Below are 19,409 nucleotides of genomic sequence, written 5' to 3'. Positions count from 1 at the left end.
TAGTCTAATTGTATTCTGGGATGTAATATCTTCTGGACTATCTCCCAAGATACCAATTAGATTTTTTTTAGGTGTTCTTCTGTTACTTACACTAGCTCTATTTCCTTAGTGTCATTTGTTCTATTTGTTTACTTTTGATAACCTCCTTTTTGCTATTGGATAGGTAGCTATTAACATGGCTAACTGAGGACCATGTAAGTAGCATAAATTGACCACAAGGTTTTTGTTGTCATTCCTTTACTTGATTTACCAAAGGACTCCTCCTCTTTCTGGTAAGGCCAACAGGGGACTGTGCTTCTAACAGTCAGGCTTCCCTGTAGAGTGTGTGAACGGGAAGTAGGCAGGTAGGTTCAGTACTCCTAACAGTACTACTGAAAGGGAGACTTTTCTCTGGAGGCAGAGACGAGTGATTTCTCTACTTCAGCCCTGTGCCAGTCCGGAGCTATCTTTCCTCCCCATGCCTCAAATCTGCCCATGCTTTGGACTGTTGTGTGGCTCTAGAGTTATCTCCAGCTCTGGTGTGTTTCTTTAATCCCAGGTCCCTAGTGAGGAGCCTCTGAGGTTACTCTAACACTTTGCTTGGAAATCAGTTACCAAGAACTTAATTAAGATGAAGGCAAGTGCTACTCTGTACCCTTGTGGGAGGTGGTGGGATCATAGTATAGTCCCAGCTGTTTTATAGACATTTTTATAGACATTCTTTCATTTAATTTTCCTGAATTATGCACCAACGCCCATTTCTGATCTTCGTGCCTGCCAACTCCAGAATTGAATCTTTCTGAGATTGCCTGGGAAGAATGTCATCCACCTCATTAAATTATAATCAGTATATGAGATCAGAGATCAATTCTTATTTCCCACTATGTACTACAAGTCTACAAAAGTATCTGGCATATAACTTGCACCAGTAAATATTTGTTGAATGAATGAATGAATGAACAAATATATTGATGGATTTTGATATATTCCTTTTGATATATTTTCATTGTTATTTCAATGAATTTTTTGAATTGTGGATCATTATTGTTATTTTCAAATTGACAGAATTTTTAATGAATCATTAAACTCATAATTGTGAACATTATGTACAAGGTTTACAATCTATTACATAAAATAATCAAAATGTCTAATTGTATATATACCATGATAATTACTTCTCAGCTGTTACTCAGTTTGTATATTTGTGTGCATATGGACAGGGACTAGGAAAATATATAAATGAGAGTTTAATTTCATTTGTTCAACTTTAAGACACTTAGGTTCATGTTTTCTTTTTATTTCAGTTTGTTGTAGTAATATTTGTGTGATAATAAAAATATCAGATTAAATGCTAAAGGAAAGAGATGGCAAGATCTTTCTGGGTGATGTAATATGAAAAAGTATTTTACTCTGACAATTAAAAAATCCTTCTAATATCTAATCTAAAACCTCCCTCCCACCCACAGCCTTTCCAACTGTACTTTCTATATGCCCCACCACCCTTTCTAATGATCCAGTTTTATCTGCTTAGATAATCATTATATCCTTCACTAAAAAAATGTCAAGTCAATTTTTCTAGGTATTGTGCTGAAATCTGGGGGTACAAAGATAAATAAGAATCTGTATATTTTTAAGATCATAGCCTAGTGATTCTTCAGCGAAGATACAGAGAGGTTCTTACAGCCTTCCTTAGTGTATTCGCTGACTTTTAAGAAACTTTCCCCACCATCACTATGCGTTTTCTGATGGATCTACTTATAATTATTGAGTCCACTTTTGTAATTTTCAAGGAAAAAAGTGCAAAGTGAAGATAAGAAAAACAGGGAGAGGGGAACAAAAAAAGGGACAAAAAGAAAAGAGAAATAAAAGCAGAAATAGAGATTATTTTAATGAGTCAAGGCATATAAGGACAATTGAGAGAAAGAGTATCTTTCCTGAGCAAATTTATTATCAAAACAATTAAAACTGCCTATTTTCCATACATGCTTTTTCACATTGCAAATTATGTACTACTCTCGTTTCATTTCCATATTCTTATGGATGTTGTTACTTACTTTGTGGAGTCATTCATTTGTTTCTGTATATTGCTTTGTGTCATTATTTCTGTGGCCACCTAAGTGCTATATAAATAAGTCTAATATATTTTATTTAAAGGAAAAGTAAAAGGTGGTTTTGATTGAGAATTTGAGGGGCTTTTCTATATTAAATTTCCCAGTCTTATCTCATGGATTTTATGATATCTATTTTGGCTTCTATGGAAGTGTTCTCTCTTACTTAACTAAGTTCTCCATCAATGAGGCTTCCAGAAAATTAAGCTATTGCAATAGACAAGGGATTGATGTACTTTTAATGGAATTTCCATATGGATTTATGCCCCTACTGTAAGCTCAGGTGGTTAAATAGCATCTCTATCCATCCAGTTCTTCATGCCAGAAGTCTGGGAGTTATTATGGACACCTGCCTCTCTCTCCATCCCTATCTCCTATACATCACAGGTCTTATTGATCCAACTTTCAAAATGGATCTTGATTCCTTCCGGTGCTCTTTGTTTTCACTGTCAGCATTCTGATCCTGACTTAGACCTTGATCATCTCGCACATGGATCACTGAAACTGCTTCCTAATTACACTCCTAGCTGTCTTCGTTGATCCCTTCAATCCATTCCAGATAGCAGTAATAGAAGTGTCTTTAAAAACTCAAATTTAACCACATGGCGCCCCTGCTTAAATGTCTTCAATAGCTCCCATTGCTCTTAGAACAAAACCCTCAATTTTTATCATATTCTCCATTAAGTAGTCTCTGTTAATCATACCGCTTTTCTTTTGGTGAGTCGAAGAGCTCCTTTCTGCTTTAGGACCTTTGTATATATTTTTTCTTTTATTTTTTTATCTGACTAGATCCTATCTATGATTCAGATTTCTGATTAACTGTCATTCCTCAGAGAAGTATTATTAGACTCTCTCCCTCTTCCGTGGTCATTATATTTATAATTTTTTTTTGCTGTTGTTATTTGTTTAATGGGTATCTCTTCTGCAAAACTTTAAGCCCCATGATGATGAGACAGATCATTTACATTTTGTTATCATATTCTCAGTAACTAGAGCAGTGCAAAAAAAATTTGGCAAGTAAATGAACAATGATGGTCTTTGGCCTGGCAGAGATGGCAGTGACAAATTAGGTCTGGGTTCTAAGATAGTGGCCAGCTCAGTCTCCCAGAAACTGTCCTGGTGCTTTTTCTCAAGTTGTCCTCGGTATTTATCCAGTCAGAGCTCTAGTCACTCTGGTCACAAAAGGGTCTTTCTGAAGTTAGTAGGAAGTTCATGGTTCCTCAAGCAACCTAGAGAAGTAAACTCAGCATTTCAGCAGCAAGATAAAGAAAGATGAACCAGTTCAACAAAGTATCAGGTGCTCGTTCTTGTCTTTTAATTCAAAGGATAGCATGCATGGATAATATATAATAAGCATTTATCAGTGTGCTAATAGTGTTTGAAATTCTATTAGGTGACATGATGAGGAAGCTCAAGATGGATGGAGTTGTTATATATTTGGTGTCTTGACTGTGCCTGCCAGAGCCTTTAAAGTCAGTTTAGTGGTCTATTAATGTGTCCATTATGAACCCGATTTCTTACCTTAGTCATTTTAAATCTCATCTGTCTAATAACTTAGTATATGTTATTAGCCCAAATTCAAACATTTTATATCAACTATAATTCTTAGTTGTTAAACCGGTTTTGACTTATTGGTGCCACATTAAAACCTTAATAGGTGGAATAATTAGCTCTCATAACAATTTGGAGTACAAGAAGTCATGAGCGAGCACTGTTTCCAGATACCCAAAAAGCTATGAACGAGTCCCCTTTGCCCTCTGAAAAGCTATGAACGAGTCCCCTCTGCCCTCTATTGCATCTTCCCACCCCTGCTGATTCCGTTTTCTCCCAGTTTCCCAAGCCAGTCCTAATTGGATCCAAACAGGAGCCATTAAACCTGGCATGGCTCAGGGGAAACACCTTCCAGGGTTTCATAGAGGAATCTCTCCCCAGGAGCAGCCAGTCAGTGGTACAAAATGATGGGCTTTAGATGTTTTTCCTTCAGAGGGATAAGCCTGAGGCCATCCTCAGGGAGAAAATTGATTCACCAAGCCTCCTGACTACTCAGCATCCCTATAGTATTTCAGACTCTTCTTCATGTCTTAACAACATGGATGAAAATCTATCCTCCCACCAATCTGTATGCCTTTAGTATTTCTTAGTAATACCTAAGCTCCAGCCCCTGTATAGCAAAGTCAGCTTTCTCCCCACAAAGTGGACTTGTAGGCACAGGTCTTCTTGAGTTGTAATCCTGTAGACAAAAGTCAGCCAGTCCAACGTGTGTCTAAGTGCTACTGGATCAGATACCTACATTTCTGGACTCTTGAGCCTGTTCATCCTTGTTGCTGGTGCACCCTGCATGTCTTCGAGGGCCTCTCCCCTCTCTAATTGAGAGAAAGCCTTCTGGGGTGCAATAAAGCTGCTTTAGGAAGCCAAGAAACAGATGGAAAGTAAATGGGTTCAGGTGCTTCAGGGACCCAGGGGCTGCTGCAGAAGGCAGAAACAGCATCTAAACACAGAAGAGTATGTGATCTTTGTCTTTTAAATTTTGCAATGGGACAGAGAAAGTATCAAGAGAAAGTATCAAGGTGAAGAATCAGAGGTCTCTCCTTGGTGCCCATGACGCGTAGAACGGATTCCAGTTAAAGCCCGTTGCTCTTTCGAATTTAGAGAAAATTTACTAGTGGCTCTAACCTGTGTTCAGTGTGAAAGGTAGGCCCTCAATTCGATTCCTGGTGAAGCAGTTTTTCTTCTACTTTGAGAACTGTTTCACCGGGAGAAGGGTGCCTTTGAAAGACTAATGAGTTGGAAATCAGAATTGAGTTCCCATCCTGAATTCAACACGTGCTGCCTGTCTGTCTCTGGATGAGTCACTTAACATCTCAGAGCCTTGATTTTCTTAACTCTAAAACTGGGAAAATAAAACCTGCAGTGGAGAGTTTGGGGCAGTATATAGATGCGTACGTACAATATAGAACAAACTTACTGTTACAAGATGAACACACACGGAAGGTGTGCCATTCCCTGCCCCACCCTCTCAGTTCCATGATTGACATCCTTTACGATATCACCCCCTTCTCCATTCCCCTTTCAGAATTCTCATCACATTTCTAAGTAAGAATTGCTTTAGATACCACTCCTTGCCCTTGCTCTCTTGTTCTCCTTTATGTCCTTGCAACTGTAACCCATGAGGCCAGTGTAATTTAGAGTACAGGGAAAATCCAACCAGCAGTAAAGCGTGAGGTGAGCTCATAAATTTGGGGATGGATTTTGCCAAGGAGTCGAGAGAGCCTTAGTGAATGGTGTTCTTGCCAAAATGGTGTGCTGCTTTCTAGGAAATGACTAATGATAAATGGTGCTTATTGAGTGCTCACTTTGAGCCAGGTAGTATTCCAAGCACTTGTCTTGAATTTACTAATGTTCTTCACCTCCCCAAATGCTGTGAGAAAGATCCTATTTTTACTCTTATTTTACAGATGAGGAAATTGAGACACAAAGAGATTGAGTGGCTTGTCCAGGGTCCCACAGGTGACAAGTGACCGGCCAGCAGCTCAAGGCCGACTGTCTCCGGAGCTCACGTACTTAGCCACTAGGAAGTGCTGTCACTTGAAACAAAGAGAGGACATTTGTCCCAGTCACCTGGACTTTCTAGCTAAATATAAATCTAGCCTCATGCGGAGAAACAGGTCCAATATAGTTTTACTGATATGCTCTCTGCACTATAACTTATATACAATGGCTTGGGGCAACCAGGAACATATCCGCTGAGGTTTATTGCCCGGCAGTCTAAGATTTATAACCTACATATGGTGGTGGTGTGTTTTTAACATCCCCCTCATGGATATTTTCTTAGTGAGATAGTAAGTTTCTCAAAGGTTTGTGCATGGCTTTTTTATTTCTCTTGCATACCCCTCATTCACAATGCTTTGGGGCTCAGTAAGTGGTTTTGATTGACTGCCTGCATTTTAGCAACTCTGTATGGTGATCACAGTGGTTACATTTGCAAAATGTAAAGGGGCTAGTGCTGTGGTTCAGCTACTTAAGGATTTTGTTCCAGGTTCTGGGACTTACTCCTAGGCTGGTTTTATAAGACAGCAAACCTTTATTTATTTATTTAAAAAAATTTTTTTATTATGTTATGTTAGGAACTATACAGTACATCGTTAGTTTTTGATGTAGTGTTCCATGATTCATTGTTTGCCCATAACACCCAGTGCTCCATGAAATACGTGCCCTCCTTAATACCCATCACCGGCCTAGGCCAATTCCCCCCCACCGAAACCCTCAGTTTGTTTCCCAGAGTCCATAGTCTCTCATGGTTCATTCCCCCTTCTGTTTATCCCCCTTCCTTCTTCCCTTCCTTCTACTGATCTCCCTGCTATTCCTTATGTTCCACAAATGAGTGAAACCATATGATAATTGTCTTTCTCTGCTTGACTTATTTCACTTAGCATAATCTCCTCCAGTCCCGTCCATGTTGCTACAAATGTTGGGTAATCATTCTTTCTGATGGCTGAGTAATATTCCATTGTATATATGGACCACATCTTCTTTATCCATTCCTCTGTTGAAGGGCATTAAGCCTCCTTCTGGAGTTTAGTTATTGTGGACAATGAAGACAGCAAACCTTTAGACATACAATGTACATTGCTTTAGAGTTCACCATCACAGAAGACCAGTGCTAGGTACTGTGGGATACAGAGGCAAGCAGGACAGAGTTGTTGCCCTCCAGGAACTCACAGTGCGCTGCAAATTAAGTTAAACACTATGCCACTAGAGGAGTGGGAATCTGCCTGGAAGAATCTGGAATAGCTCTTTGGAGAAAGTAGGATTTAACTGAACTTTGCACAAAAAAAAACAAAACACAAAACAAAACAAAAACCCCATAAAAACAAGAACCAAAAAAAAAAAAAAAACACAATAGGATTGAGAGCAATACATGGAACAAAGTAATTCCTGGAATGCTCCCTTACAGATGAAGAAGCGTAGAAATTTCAGCCTGAGTTGAAGTGCTCATCTTAAGAGAAAGTTTGTCCTCTGGAACTTAAAAGAGGATAATGAGATCGTCTGAAAAAGTTCTATAGGATTTAAGAAAGGAAGAACTGATCATCTTATGATTTGCTTGGAATGGGATTGGGAGGACTACATTCTTAAATGCTCTGTGTAAAACAGAATGTTGAATGCTTTTAAAAATGGATTGTTTGATTCTCACATCAGCTACAGATGGGAAAGCTGAGTCTTAGAAAAAAGGAACTTGTTAATCATCACACAGGTAGTCAGTGGCAGAGCAGACATTCAAACCCAGTTCTGCCTGACTCCCAAGTCTGAGCCTTTTTGCTGGGGCTGTTATTTTTTCTTCTCTGTAGACACTGCATTTATAGGAAAATATTAAAACATGCCTAAAAAGCCTAAGTTTACTTTTATTCAATGTGCATCAAAGTTTCACATTTACTGCCTATTTTTCTTTTCTTTTACGCCCCAAAGTTTTTTTTCCCTTTTTTTAAAACTAGAACTTTTCAACCTTCTGTGATCTCTTTATAATTCCCTTTAGAATGCATAATTGTGCTCGATCAATTTGTTAGAGGCTTTTGAAGTGTTAAAAAAAACTACATTAAAATTATTTTCTTTCAGGTTTTATGTTAATGAACATAGGTGCTATTCAGAGCAAAGTCAGGGTGTCAGGGGAACTTTAGTTAAAGTTATTCATACATAAACTAAAAAAGGAAACATCTTTAGTGGAGGAAAAATACATTTAATGAGTAAGTACGGCACACAATTCCTCCTTTCAAAAATGTCAGCTCGTATTGAACCTCCATTCTAGATATCTTACAATTACTTTGTCAACAGAAGGTAGAGTAGTGATGGATGACGCATTGGTTCTTGAAACCAAACTTTCTGCGAGTTACTTAGGCTGAAACTAAGTGCTTTTACATTCCAGTCTTATTGATGATAGTGGTTTTATATTTATCACCCTGTCATTTCAGTTGACTGTATCAGCCTCTTCCCTGTAAGAATATGGACACTAATGGAGGTGTGTCCTTAGTGCTGTGAAGGGTCACAGACTCATCCTGCTCACACAGTCAGGGCACAAGCTGCTTCCTGTGCAAACTCAGAGGCAGCTTTACCCGTTTCAAAAAGGGATCAGCACAGAGTGCCTTAAAAGGCCTTTTGAAATTGTGTTCTCACCGGCTCTCTTTGGACCATGACCCGTCCTCGTGGTGCTGCACACAGAGGCTCTCGGCTCTCGCTAATGGAGCGTTACTGTTTTGCAGCTTCCCCTATAATAGGAAGAATTCTACCAGGACCTTGGCAAGTCCAGGACCTGATTGCAACACTTTATTTATAAGAAATTCTGTCAAGAATCAATAATAGTCTTGGGTCTCAACTTCTTTCTTTAATAATACTTTGATATGATTTGTCACAAGCGAGCCCAGAGTATCCACCAGATTTTATTACTTTGCTTGCAGCACAGTGTCTTATCTTTGAGTCATGAGATCAGCCATGGGGAGACCTTTAAAAAGCTATATTCTTTACTGTTTGGTTATTACAGAAAGTCTATATTACTCAATAATACCTTTTATAGGGTGTGCTGTCACATCTTCACACAGATGTTTAACCCCAATGTAGATATACTGGATGCCTGGAGGCCATTTTAGTGACATGGACATTGTTTTTCATGATTGGATGCCTGATGTATCAGTAGCAGCAAAAACAGAAAACAAACAGAACTACACACACACACACACACACACACACCCCACAACAAAACCCCCACAAAACAAGAATGCTACCATTGTAACAACAACAACAAAAAATGTTGACTTCTTTTCCCAGCCTGACATTTCTGACTGAATCTCCAACTAACTGTCCATTTTGACAGAGATTTTGTTTAGAGTCCAGAGTGTTAGGTTTTTATGACCTGAAAGCAGCAGAAATTTGGAGAAGTCAATTTAGATTTCTTTCTTGCGTGCGATCAGCTTCTTAGGTTTCACTGTACATCTCAATAAACACGATCCTATGACATCAGTAGCAAGCTGTACAGCAGAGGCTCTAAATATGTTTTCTACTGCTCAGCCGTGGAATTCATATTGTTCCAGCTAATGCCTGTTGGTAAATGCTCGTATCGTTACATGCTGTATTTACAAAACTATATATCGTCAGCCGAGGATTTCTTTTCTCCAATCTGTTTTTCTTCTTTGGAGGAAAATAGCAGAAAATGTTCTAATACCCACAGTAGACAAAACACACACATACACACACACTCAAAACGCACTCACATACAGACACACACACACCAAGATTTCAAAATTGTAATCATTTTGAATTTTGAAATTAGAGGAAATGAGGGAGAAACATTCCTTGGAAAGTTATTATTGTAGATCTTTCATGTGTCTGCAAATTGGTACTAATTTTCAATGTAGATTTAAGAAAATTGGTGGTATGTGAGCAAACATTTTATTTAAAAAAGTTTTCTGTTTTGTTCCTGCGGCTGCCACAGTTGTTGCTGTGAGGGAATGGCCCCAGGAGGCCGCTGGCTTCCCTGGCGGCTAGGATTCTGGCTGACGCTCTGCCTGGGCTCAGCATGACCACTGCCCAGAAGGCACCCTCGCTCCGTCTCCCTTGCCTTGTCCAAGTGGAAGCAGAGGCAGCAAAGCCAGGAGGCCACGGTGGTTTGGGCTGTGGGCTGTGACAGGCAGCTCCAGAAACTTTGTTTCTCCTCTCTCTAGACCAGGCATGCCTTTCAGTGCAGGCTCAGGACACTTCCCACCTCCTGTTCACATTTTCTCCTCAAACTATTCTTATGCTGTAGCTAAGGGCCAAGAGGGGACGGGTCTCTGCCCCTGGCACTGCCTTCTTTTTCAACTTCCCCAACACTGAGCATTGGTAAGAATGTGCAGTAACCTGCCTTGAACTTGACTCAAGAATCCCTGGTTTACCTGAAGTCCAAGGGCAAGGAATTTATATTGCTAAATATCTACGGGGTGCCCAAATCTAGCCAAAGCTAGACCCTTCATATATGTGAGCTCATTTCCTGCTCATTATGTCTACAAAGACGGTATCATGCCTTCCATGATACAAACAAGGAGCCCTGCATTCAGATATTAGGGGGCTTGCTGCCCTTATACAAATCAGAGTGTGGAAACTGGCCTACAGAGTGAGGGAGGGCCAACTCCAGAATTCATACTTGCTATACTAAAAGCCATGCCACCAGATTGCCAAACCATGCTGCTAGCTTCTTCTGTTTTACCATGACCCCCGTTACTTTGGAGATTCTCACAAGCCTACTTCCCAGTCCATTCACCCCATCATTCATGCACTGCCCTCTCTTCCTATCCAATTCCTACCTTCGCCCTCCTTCTCTTTGAACCCTTCTCCAATGAGCCTGCTCAGGTTTTTTGGATATTTTTTTCTAAACATTTTATTTTGTGATAACGATAGATTCACATGCAACTGTAAGAAATAAAATGCAGAGAGACCCGGTTTTGCTCAGTTGTAACATATTACATTACGATAGCATAATATCGCAAACAGGATATTGACCTTGATGCACTCCCCAGCCTTATTGAGATTTCACCGATTTTCCGTGCACTCATTTGTGTACATGTGTATTGAATTCTATGCAGTTGTATCCCATGTGCAGATTCATGGGATTAAGATATGGGACTTGATTAAGATATGGGACAGTTCCATCAGGATTCCTTGTACTGCCTGCACAGAGTCACAGCCACCTCCCTGCATATTCTTACCAACCCCTGCCCATTGCTAATGTGTTCTCCACTTCTCTGATTCTGTCATTTCAAGAATGTTCTACAAATGAGATCATACAGTGTATAACATTTTGAGAGTAAACCTACTTGGTTTTGAAGCTTCCACTCTTGACTGGAGTCCATTTTGTGTGAAATAATTCACTCATTTCATCTATTCAGAAACCTTTGTAGGCTGCCTACAGCATGCCAGGGACTGTTTGAGAGCCTGGACATGCAGTGATGAACCAAACTGACACACATCTCTGTGCCATGTATTTGGGTCCTTAGTCATAGTGACATATATTGTTCTTGAGGTATTTCCTGTCTAAACTCTTATCCTATCAGATCATAAGCTCCCTGAGAGCAGGGAACCCATCACACAATTTTTCTGTTTTCACACATAAGGACTTAGAGCAGCAAACGGTCACTGAGCATACAGAATATACACTTAATGGTGCAGGCAAGCTGCAGAGATCATCTGGTGCATTCTCCTATGAAAAGACATTTCAGGAAGTGGCATCATCACTCTCTGAACACATGGGAAGGGCCTTGCATTGAACAGTGACATGTCAAACAGCATAAACATATCAGTCCCTTTCCTAATCCCTTCAGTCTTCAAAACCTTTCACTCAGAAACCTCACACTGCCCACCTGCACGCTCCCACTCAGATGGAGCTTGGTCTTTCCTCTTCGATTTGTTGTTGGCCTGTTCCACAGATGCTCACCATGTTGGGTCACATCTACATATCAGAAAAGAACAAGGCTCATCGTCATGCAAATGGTAGGATTGGTTCACTTATATGTCACCTTTGGCTATGGCCTGGTCACCAGACCTTCCTTGTGGACCACTTTTCAATTTCTCTCTGCTTATGCAGAGGGCAAAGAACAAGTTTCCCCTTCTTCTGAACCACAAACAGTCTGTGATGAGCTTCAGCAACTCGTGATAAGCTTCTTGATCCAGTGCAGAGGAGAGAAAAAATAAACTCCAAACGTTTGGTAAAGGTTGATTGGCCTCCGCAAATAGCTCACCAGCAAATTTAGGCCTATGGAAAAACAAACTCCTGACATGGAATGTGATTGTTATTGTAGTCCCATAGATTTCTATTGAGTAATAAACCAAGAGGAGTGGATTCTGTTGTGGGGGTTCCCAGCCAAAATTCTGGTGAATACAGAATTGAATTTCCCAGATGTAATTGCTTAAATTGAGTTATTTTCCTTCTGCCCAATTACAAGTCTATTGTCAGTTTTATTAGCAATTGTTGACAAAGAATGGAAAGTTAAAACCTCATTGGAGAATGTTGTATTCAGTTTCTATGTATGAGAACTTCTGGAAACCCCAGGAAACAGTGAATTGGTTCCAAAAAATTGCCATTGTCCTCATGGGATATTTAGGAGGATAATGCAGTTTTTACTTCAGCACCTCCAAGAATATTGACTTGGCACCATAATCCATGTGCTGATGCTAAAATGATAGAATGAATCCTTGTAGCAAATGATACATTGGAAAGATGAGACCTGAAGTACTCCATGAATTTGAAAAGATTCCTTTATTCAGTATATCATCTGTTCAGAGGATTGAGTTGTTGGCACTAGATGAAGCAGACAAGCTTACTGGCAAAGTGAAACATGTGGACTTTTATGCCTGGCTCTTGATGAACCTTGCTGGTGCTGCCCAGTGTGCATCTTTCTTAGATTTTGTGTTTTAAGAATCACAGTTTCATTGGGGGTGAAGTGATCTAGATTTGGCAATAAAACATTTTCATGACCACTAGTGCACAAAGGAAATTTTAGGATAACAAAATGGGCTTAGCCCATGATTCATTTCGGCATAATTTCAGAGGAAGCCCAGTCCTAAAGTGGCCACCATCTTCTGTGTGTAACGCTTTTCATTACCTGTCCATCATTCAGGGAAGAGAGTACGGAACCATCAGGAAATAAGACTGCGCTGTGGTGGAAATCCACTTGGACTTCTCAGGTTGTTTGGATCTGCTCTCTTTGGTTGAGGTTGGAAAGGAATAAGCCATCTCTCTCATGAGGGGAGGTGGGGAGATACGCCCTTTTGTTTATCAACACAATTAATGATTTGGGTGGAAAATCTTGCTTTTTGCAATTTAAATAGAGTACAAAGAGGAACCGGTGCACATTAATAAATTATTTGGCTCCCACAGGTTCTGGAAAGATTTGGAGAAATACAGATTTCCAGAACAATAAGCAAAAATAAAAAGTAGTCTGAGGTATTTTATTTAGAAAATTCTTTCCCTTACTATTTAGAAGACAATAATTATAGCATTCCAGATAATTATTAGAGAAGATTTAGTGGGGAAGGTAAAATATTTTTATTCATCAAGCTATCATAATTTTGTCTTAGAAGGAATTTAATATTTCTGCCAGGCCCTAGAGGGAAGATACTGAAAGAACAATGGAATGGTTATAAAAGTTAGATCTAGAATTTACTGAGGTTATAACCAACTTAACAGAAACTGTCTTTTAAGAATGGGGCAAAGCTAATGTAACTGATGTTAATGTGACAAGATGAATGGAATTGTCTGAACAGATGACCTTGTGTAGATTATGTGGAAACATGATGATGATGATGATGATGATGTTGGCTATAATCACAATCACTGTCCAGCTGATAGACAGAGAATATGTGCCACGAGAGGCAAAATAAACCTAGAAGAGTGGTACTGCATGCCCTAAAATGGAAGAGCAGCAGATTTGTTACTACAGGTACGATTTGAATTGCCTACTTGCTTGTTTTCACTCTAAACAATTGTAGGTGAGTCAGAATTTACTGTCAGATTTCTGGTGGCTGCACTGTTCATGCTTTGTAATAAACAGTCTACATTTCTAGATTCTTTGTAATTCATTACAAAAAGTAATTCATTACAACTACCCTGATTGAATTTTCTCTCTTTTTAAAGTTATTGTGCTTTTTTTTGTATACTAGTACTGTGCTAAGCACTTCATACATATTTCATTCTTCTAATATCCAAATGATGGCAGTGTTATTACCATTCCTATTTTTTTAAGTGTTGGAACAGAAAACTAGTAAGAACTTAAGTTCCTACCATAAATAGGACTGGCCACCTACAGTTCACTTAAGCCACAGTTGTGGTAAGTTTTTCTTAATATATCGCTAAGCTTAATCCTAACTGATATACTGACCTATTAAGAGTCTAAGGAAAAGGAGAATTAAGGCAAGTGTATGTGCTAGGCAATTGACATATAATAACTCATGGTTATTATACCCCCATGTCACAGTGAATATAAAAAGAGTCTCAAAGAAGTTGGCTTACTTTAATGATGAGGACTTTGGAATCCAGAAAGGTTGTCTAGCCTCATGCAGGTAGCAAATATAGGTCAAGCACAGGTCTTTCTGGTTCCAAATCTCTTGCTTGTAATTATACCATATTGCCATAGAATATAAAAACAAAACTCAAAAGCTCCCTGTATTCAATATCACATGCCAACTCAAGTTCGTTAGGAAAGAACAGAGAGCAAACAGATAAATCTGTAGCTGCCTAGAGAAAGTGATGTGGCATTCACTATGTGTTAAATGAAGAATAAAGCAATGAGAATTTCCTTTATACAGTTCTGCTGCCGGCAGCTATTTCTGACCTGAAACAAGAGCTACAATGACAACAGAATTTTCTTTCTCTCTCTCTTTTTTTTTAATCAAGACCACCAAACAAAAAATACCCATTGAGAAGATTTGGGGATGCTAGGCACAAAATAAATTGGGATGTGGTTGGAACTGCAAATTTGGGGATTAAGGGAAATCTCATAATGAATATTGAGATCACCCCCATACCAGCTCTACTGCTATGCCCAACTCCAAAATGTTAGCAGCAGAGGGGGCAGGGCAGTTGGAGGAGCCTTCGTGAGCAAAATCAAACCAGTACAGACCTACAGATAAAGAAATTGGATGGCCCAGTGAAAAAGCTAGCTGGTCATTCTTCTGTGCTACGGAGGTGTCCATTAGTTCATGGATGCACTAATATATGGTTTTCTATCAACTCTTTAACGTCTAGCTATGAATAGCAAGCTAAGAATTATCAGATGCTTTAATAAAGAGAAACAAACAAAAGAACAGACCTGATAGGAAATCTGAACCGTGGAAAGAATGAATGTCTTTAAAGAGATAGAGAAGATATTTTTCCAATAAATCAACAGCAGAACGCTATGAAAAAATGAAACAATTGAAAAAATAAAGTGTTTTTAAAATTAATATATGACAGCCAAAATTTTAATTGAAGTGTTAGAAGATGCAGGCAAAAAAATATCCCAGAATGAACAAAAATAGTAAGAAATGAACAGATGAGATGTTTTGGAACATTTCATGAACCAAAAATGGGGTCTAACATATAATTAATAGGCATTCTAGAAGGAGAGAACTGAGAAAATGATGGCAAGGAAATTATTTTTTCAAGAATGCAAAAAAAAAAGTCAAAAAATTGAAGAACATCATTTCAAAATGAAAAAGCCCTCTGTGTACCTAGCAAACTGATTAAACAAAAAACCATGCCAAAGTGAATTGTAATGAAATTTTGGAATTCTAGCCACAAAGAGATGGCATTGAACTCCTAGACTGCAATATTTCAAGACAGAAGAGTGGAGCAATAGCTTTAAAGTTCTGAGGAGGGAAAGATTCTAAACTCGCCTTTTCTCTGGCAACTACTGGGGTATGTGCTTCACTAAGCATTGTTGTAAAATCCCAGATCTCATGTTGGAGAACGGATAAAATAATTCTTAGGATGACTCAAAAGAAGTACAGGAGGCAATCACTGTGTAGCAGGCCTGCAAGTTGCCAGTCCAGATTGAAACCAGAAGATACAGAACTTTAGGAGGTTTCATGAGAAAACAGATATATTGCTTGTTAGATTTGACTGGGTGAGAAATTGTATTAAAAGGCGCACTTTGGGGACATGAGTCAGTAATTAGATTAAAAAGAAGCCGAGGAAAAGAAGAAATGATGAAAATGTTAATTTTAGAAAGTGAGAAGTCATACGACAAAATAAATTAAGCAGAATCAACCATTTGGCCCACAAAAGAAATACACATACATAGTAACAACAGTAAAAATTAGATATAGCTTTAACTCCACATTGATAAAACTCTACTACAAGGATCAGGGGAAGGGATAAAGAGAGAGAGAGAGACATCTATGGAACATAAGAACTAGGAAGATCGGTAGGGGAAGAAAGGGATAAAGAAAGGGGGGGTAATCAGAAGGGAATGAAGCATGAGAGACTGTGGACTCTGAGAAACAAACTGAGGGCTTCAGAGGGGAGGGGGGTGGGGGAATGGGATAGACTGGTGATGGGTAGTAAGGAGGGCACGTATTGCATGGTGCACTGGGTGTTATACGCAGCTAATGAATCATTGAACTTTACATCAAAAACCAGGGATGTACTGTATGGTGACTAATATGATATAATTAAAAAACATTTAATAATAATAAAAAAGAATAGAAATATATGGTGAAGAAGCAGAAGGGAGGAATTACAGAGAAGCACAAGGAAATCATTGGAATTGCTAGATACATTCATTATATTGTGATCATTTTTCAGATGTATACATATGCCAACACATTAAATCGTACACCTTAAAAAAAAAGAGAGAGAGAGAGAGTGTGTGTGTGTGTGTGTGTGTGTGTGCAAAAGAGCTAAAATCTTCACCTACTATTACAAGAGATCAATAGATAATGTTTTAAATTGATAAATCACAATATAGCTGCATAGCAGTATACCCAGTTCAAAGCATTGACAAAGTAGTTGTCTTTGGATGGTATATGAGTGGGGAAGTGAAAAGAGAGACTAATATATATTTTTTAATATATAGTAGTGGTTAAATTCCCCATGAACTGTAGACTCATTGCTTTGATTTTTTTTTAAAGATTTTTATTTATTTATTTGATGGAGAGAGAGACAGCCAGCAAGAGAGGGAACACAAGCAGGGGGAGTGGGAGAGGAAGAAGCAGGTTCCCAGCAGAGGAGCCCAATGTGGGGCTCAATCCCAGAACGCCGGGATCACTCCCTGAGCCAAAGGCAGACGCTTAATGACTGAGCCACCCAAATGCCCCTCATGTTGCTTTGATTTTTAAAAAAGTTTGTAAAAATTTCCCTTCATTGCTCCTTGACCACTACACAATCCATTAGTTTCCTCTTCAGCTTGGTGATGCTTCCCCCTCTCTGTCCCAAAGTGGTCCCTTCAAGAATGTGGAATTGGGCTAAAATCAGTATTGTGCACCCTCAGAGTTCTTAGAAAGTTAAGAGTTTATTCCCCCTGTGATGCTGCTTTTTCAGTTCTGAGCACAGCAAAGACATGTTACATAACTTGGAGTTTCAACAAACACCTGGAAATCAGGCTGTATGTATTGCTCAGATGAGACCAGACATGAAGAGATTGGTAGTGACAAGTGTTGTCACTTCTCTCTCTGACAGCAGGCAAGTGGCACGCTGTATATACAAGGTCTGATACCATGCTTTCAAGATGAAAAAAAAATGAAAAGGCAAGTGAAAAATAACATTTCACGAAGAGCTATCTGGGAAAATAATGGCAAATTACACATGGTTTAGCTTTGCTCTTAGCTTTTATAAAGACCCAAGAACTATGAACTGAGCAGTTGAGCCCTAATTAAGTCTCCTCTTGATCTCTGTACTGCACACCCAATTCTCAGGCTGGAGTTTAAAAAGGCATCATAACATCGTCTAATCCATCTGCTCTTTTTCCTGCCTTTCTTTCTTTCTTTCTTTTTTTTTTTTTTTATAATTTCTCCCCTTTTTTCCCCTTGAGTAAAAGGAGGTTAATACGAGTCATTAAGAATTTAAAAAATAATTATACAATGAAAAAATAGTTCAGGTGAATTTTAATTAGAGCCTAATTTATTGGGATTTGAACACAGCACACTGGAAATATATAGCAGTAACTTTACCCATTAAATTGTGTGGCCTTTGTTTAAACTTGGTGGGAACTTAGAGAGATTATTTTGGCTGCTTGAAGACACCATGTTTTTTCCATTAATGCCAGGGAAATATATTGACTAAAATGTTACTAATAAAAATAAATGTGAAAGTTGTAAATTTCAAACAATGTAAGACCCATAGTTCATACCTGCATTTCCAAATGTGTATGTGACATTTCATTAAGCTTAAAGCTGAAGACACACTGTATTCAATGTCTGACCTCTGTAAAAAAAAGGAACCTAAATATTTCCACAATTTGTCATCCTTTGGAATCTAACAATAATAAGGCAGAGAATGTGAAAGTGTCTCTTCTAAGCCAAGAGAAAGCCCCTCTCTTGTCCTGTGCTCAGACGTGAGGCATCGCCCTGCCCTCTCAGGACTACCCGATCCCTCCACTGCCTTCCAGTGGGTTATTTTTCATCCATAAAATGGGAACAGTAGAACAGACCAATTTGGATGGGAGATTATGAGGTAGATTAATTGAAATCAACATCCACCTTAAACCTTCCTGGGAAGGGTAATGCATGTTAAGAGTGAAGCAGAATTCCCAAAGGGATTTGAGCTCATTTTGTCAGAAGGAAGTGATTCCGCATTGAACCACCAGACTGTTGGGCCTTGAGATATACCCCTGTGGTTTCCTCAGAGCTAAGTCAGCCACTGGAGGGAGCCAATATGACTCTCACCGTTTAGTCGGATATGCTGAACTGGGAGGGAAAGAGATTTTGAAAATGGCATATAAGGCTGACAGAATTTGAACAAAATCCCTTTTATTTATTTACGCCAAAATCTGTGTGAATGTAAAATGCCATCTCGATCATGCTTTATTTATGGTGTGGCTTCTTCTTTGGGGAAAAAAAAAAAAAGGAAAGAAGAAGCACGTTGGCCTGACGTTCTTCTCAAACCCTACCTTGTGGCCGCTGACGAGTGAGTGGTGCGGGGAGCTTGGACCGTGGAGCGAGCTGCGGCCCAGGCCAGGCCTGGTGTGGGCGCGCTCCCTGACTCAGCTGGCCTATTCTGATCCGGGCAGGTTTGAAAAGGCACTGCTTGTCATTGAGTGCAGCTAGAAATCATGCCCGTGCCTCTCCATGAATAGAGGGATGTGCAATATGTAAAATTCCTAAAGACAATCTTATTTATAGCCGTTGCAAACAATGTTTATACAAAGTTTATTAAATATGTCATCCACATTGATTTACGCCAACCAATCTCTTCAATCACTAATATTTATGTGATGGGTTCAGTTGCGACAATTATTTTATGTGCTGTAGAGTATGTTATAACTAGGGATTCACCCTGGCAATTATATGAAAGATAAAATGCTTCCTGAAGACCTCAGGGCAGACCAGGAAGTATATTATTGGACGCAAGGTGGTTTTAACTGAATGCCACAGCACTAAATTTAGAATAAGAAGCGTGGAGCGTCTTACGCTTAAAAATTAAAGCTAGTTTTGTGTCCTTTCTGAAGTTTCCTTATTATTGGAAAGGTAGCAAACCTCCTCTGCACATTTCCTTTCCCGCATCCAGACGTAGGGCCTAGAGACACTTTCCTTCTCATCATTTTGAATTTCTGTCAGCTCTCGCTCCTCAGCCGCATTTATTTAGTGCCCAAAGTGGGCAGAAGAGTCTAC

The sequence above is a fragment of the Ailuropoda melanoleuca genome, chromosome 2 (assembly GCF_002007445.2).
Source record: "Ailuropoda melanoleuca isolate Jingjing chromosome 2, ASM200744v2, whole genome shotgun sequence".
Taxonomy (NCBI): domain Eukaryota; kingdom Metazoa; phylum Chordata; class Mammalia; order Carnivora; family Ursidae; genus Ailuropoda; species Ailuropoda melanoleuca.
This window is presented reverse-complemented; position numbering follows the sequence as displayed.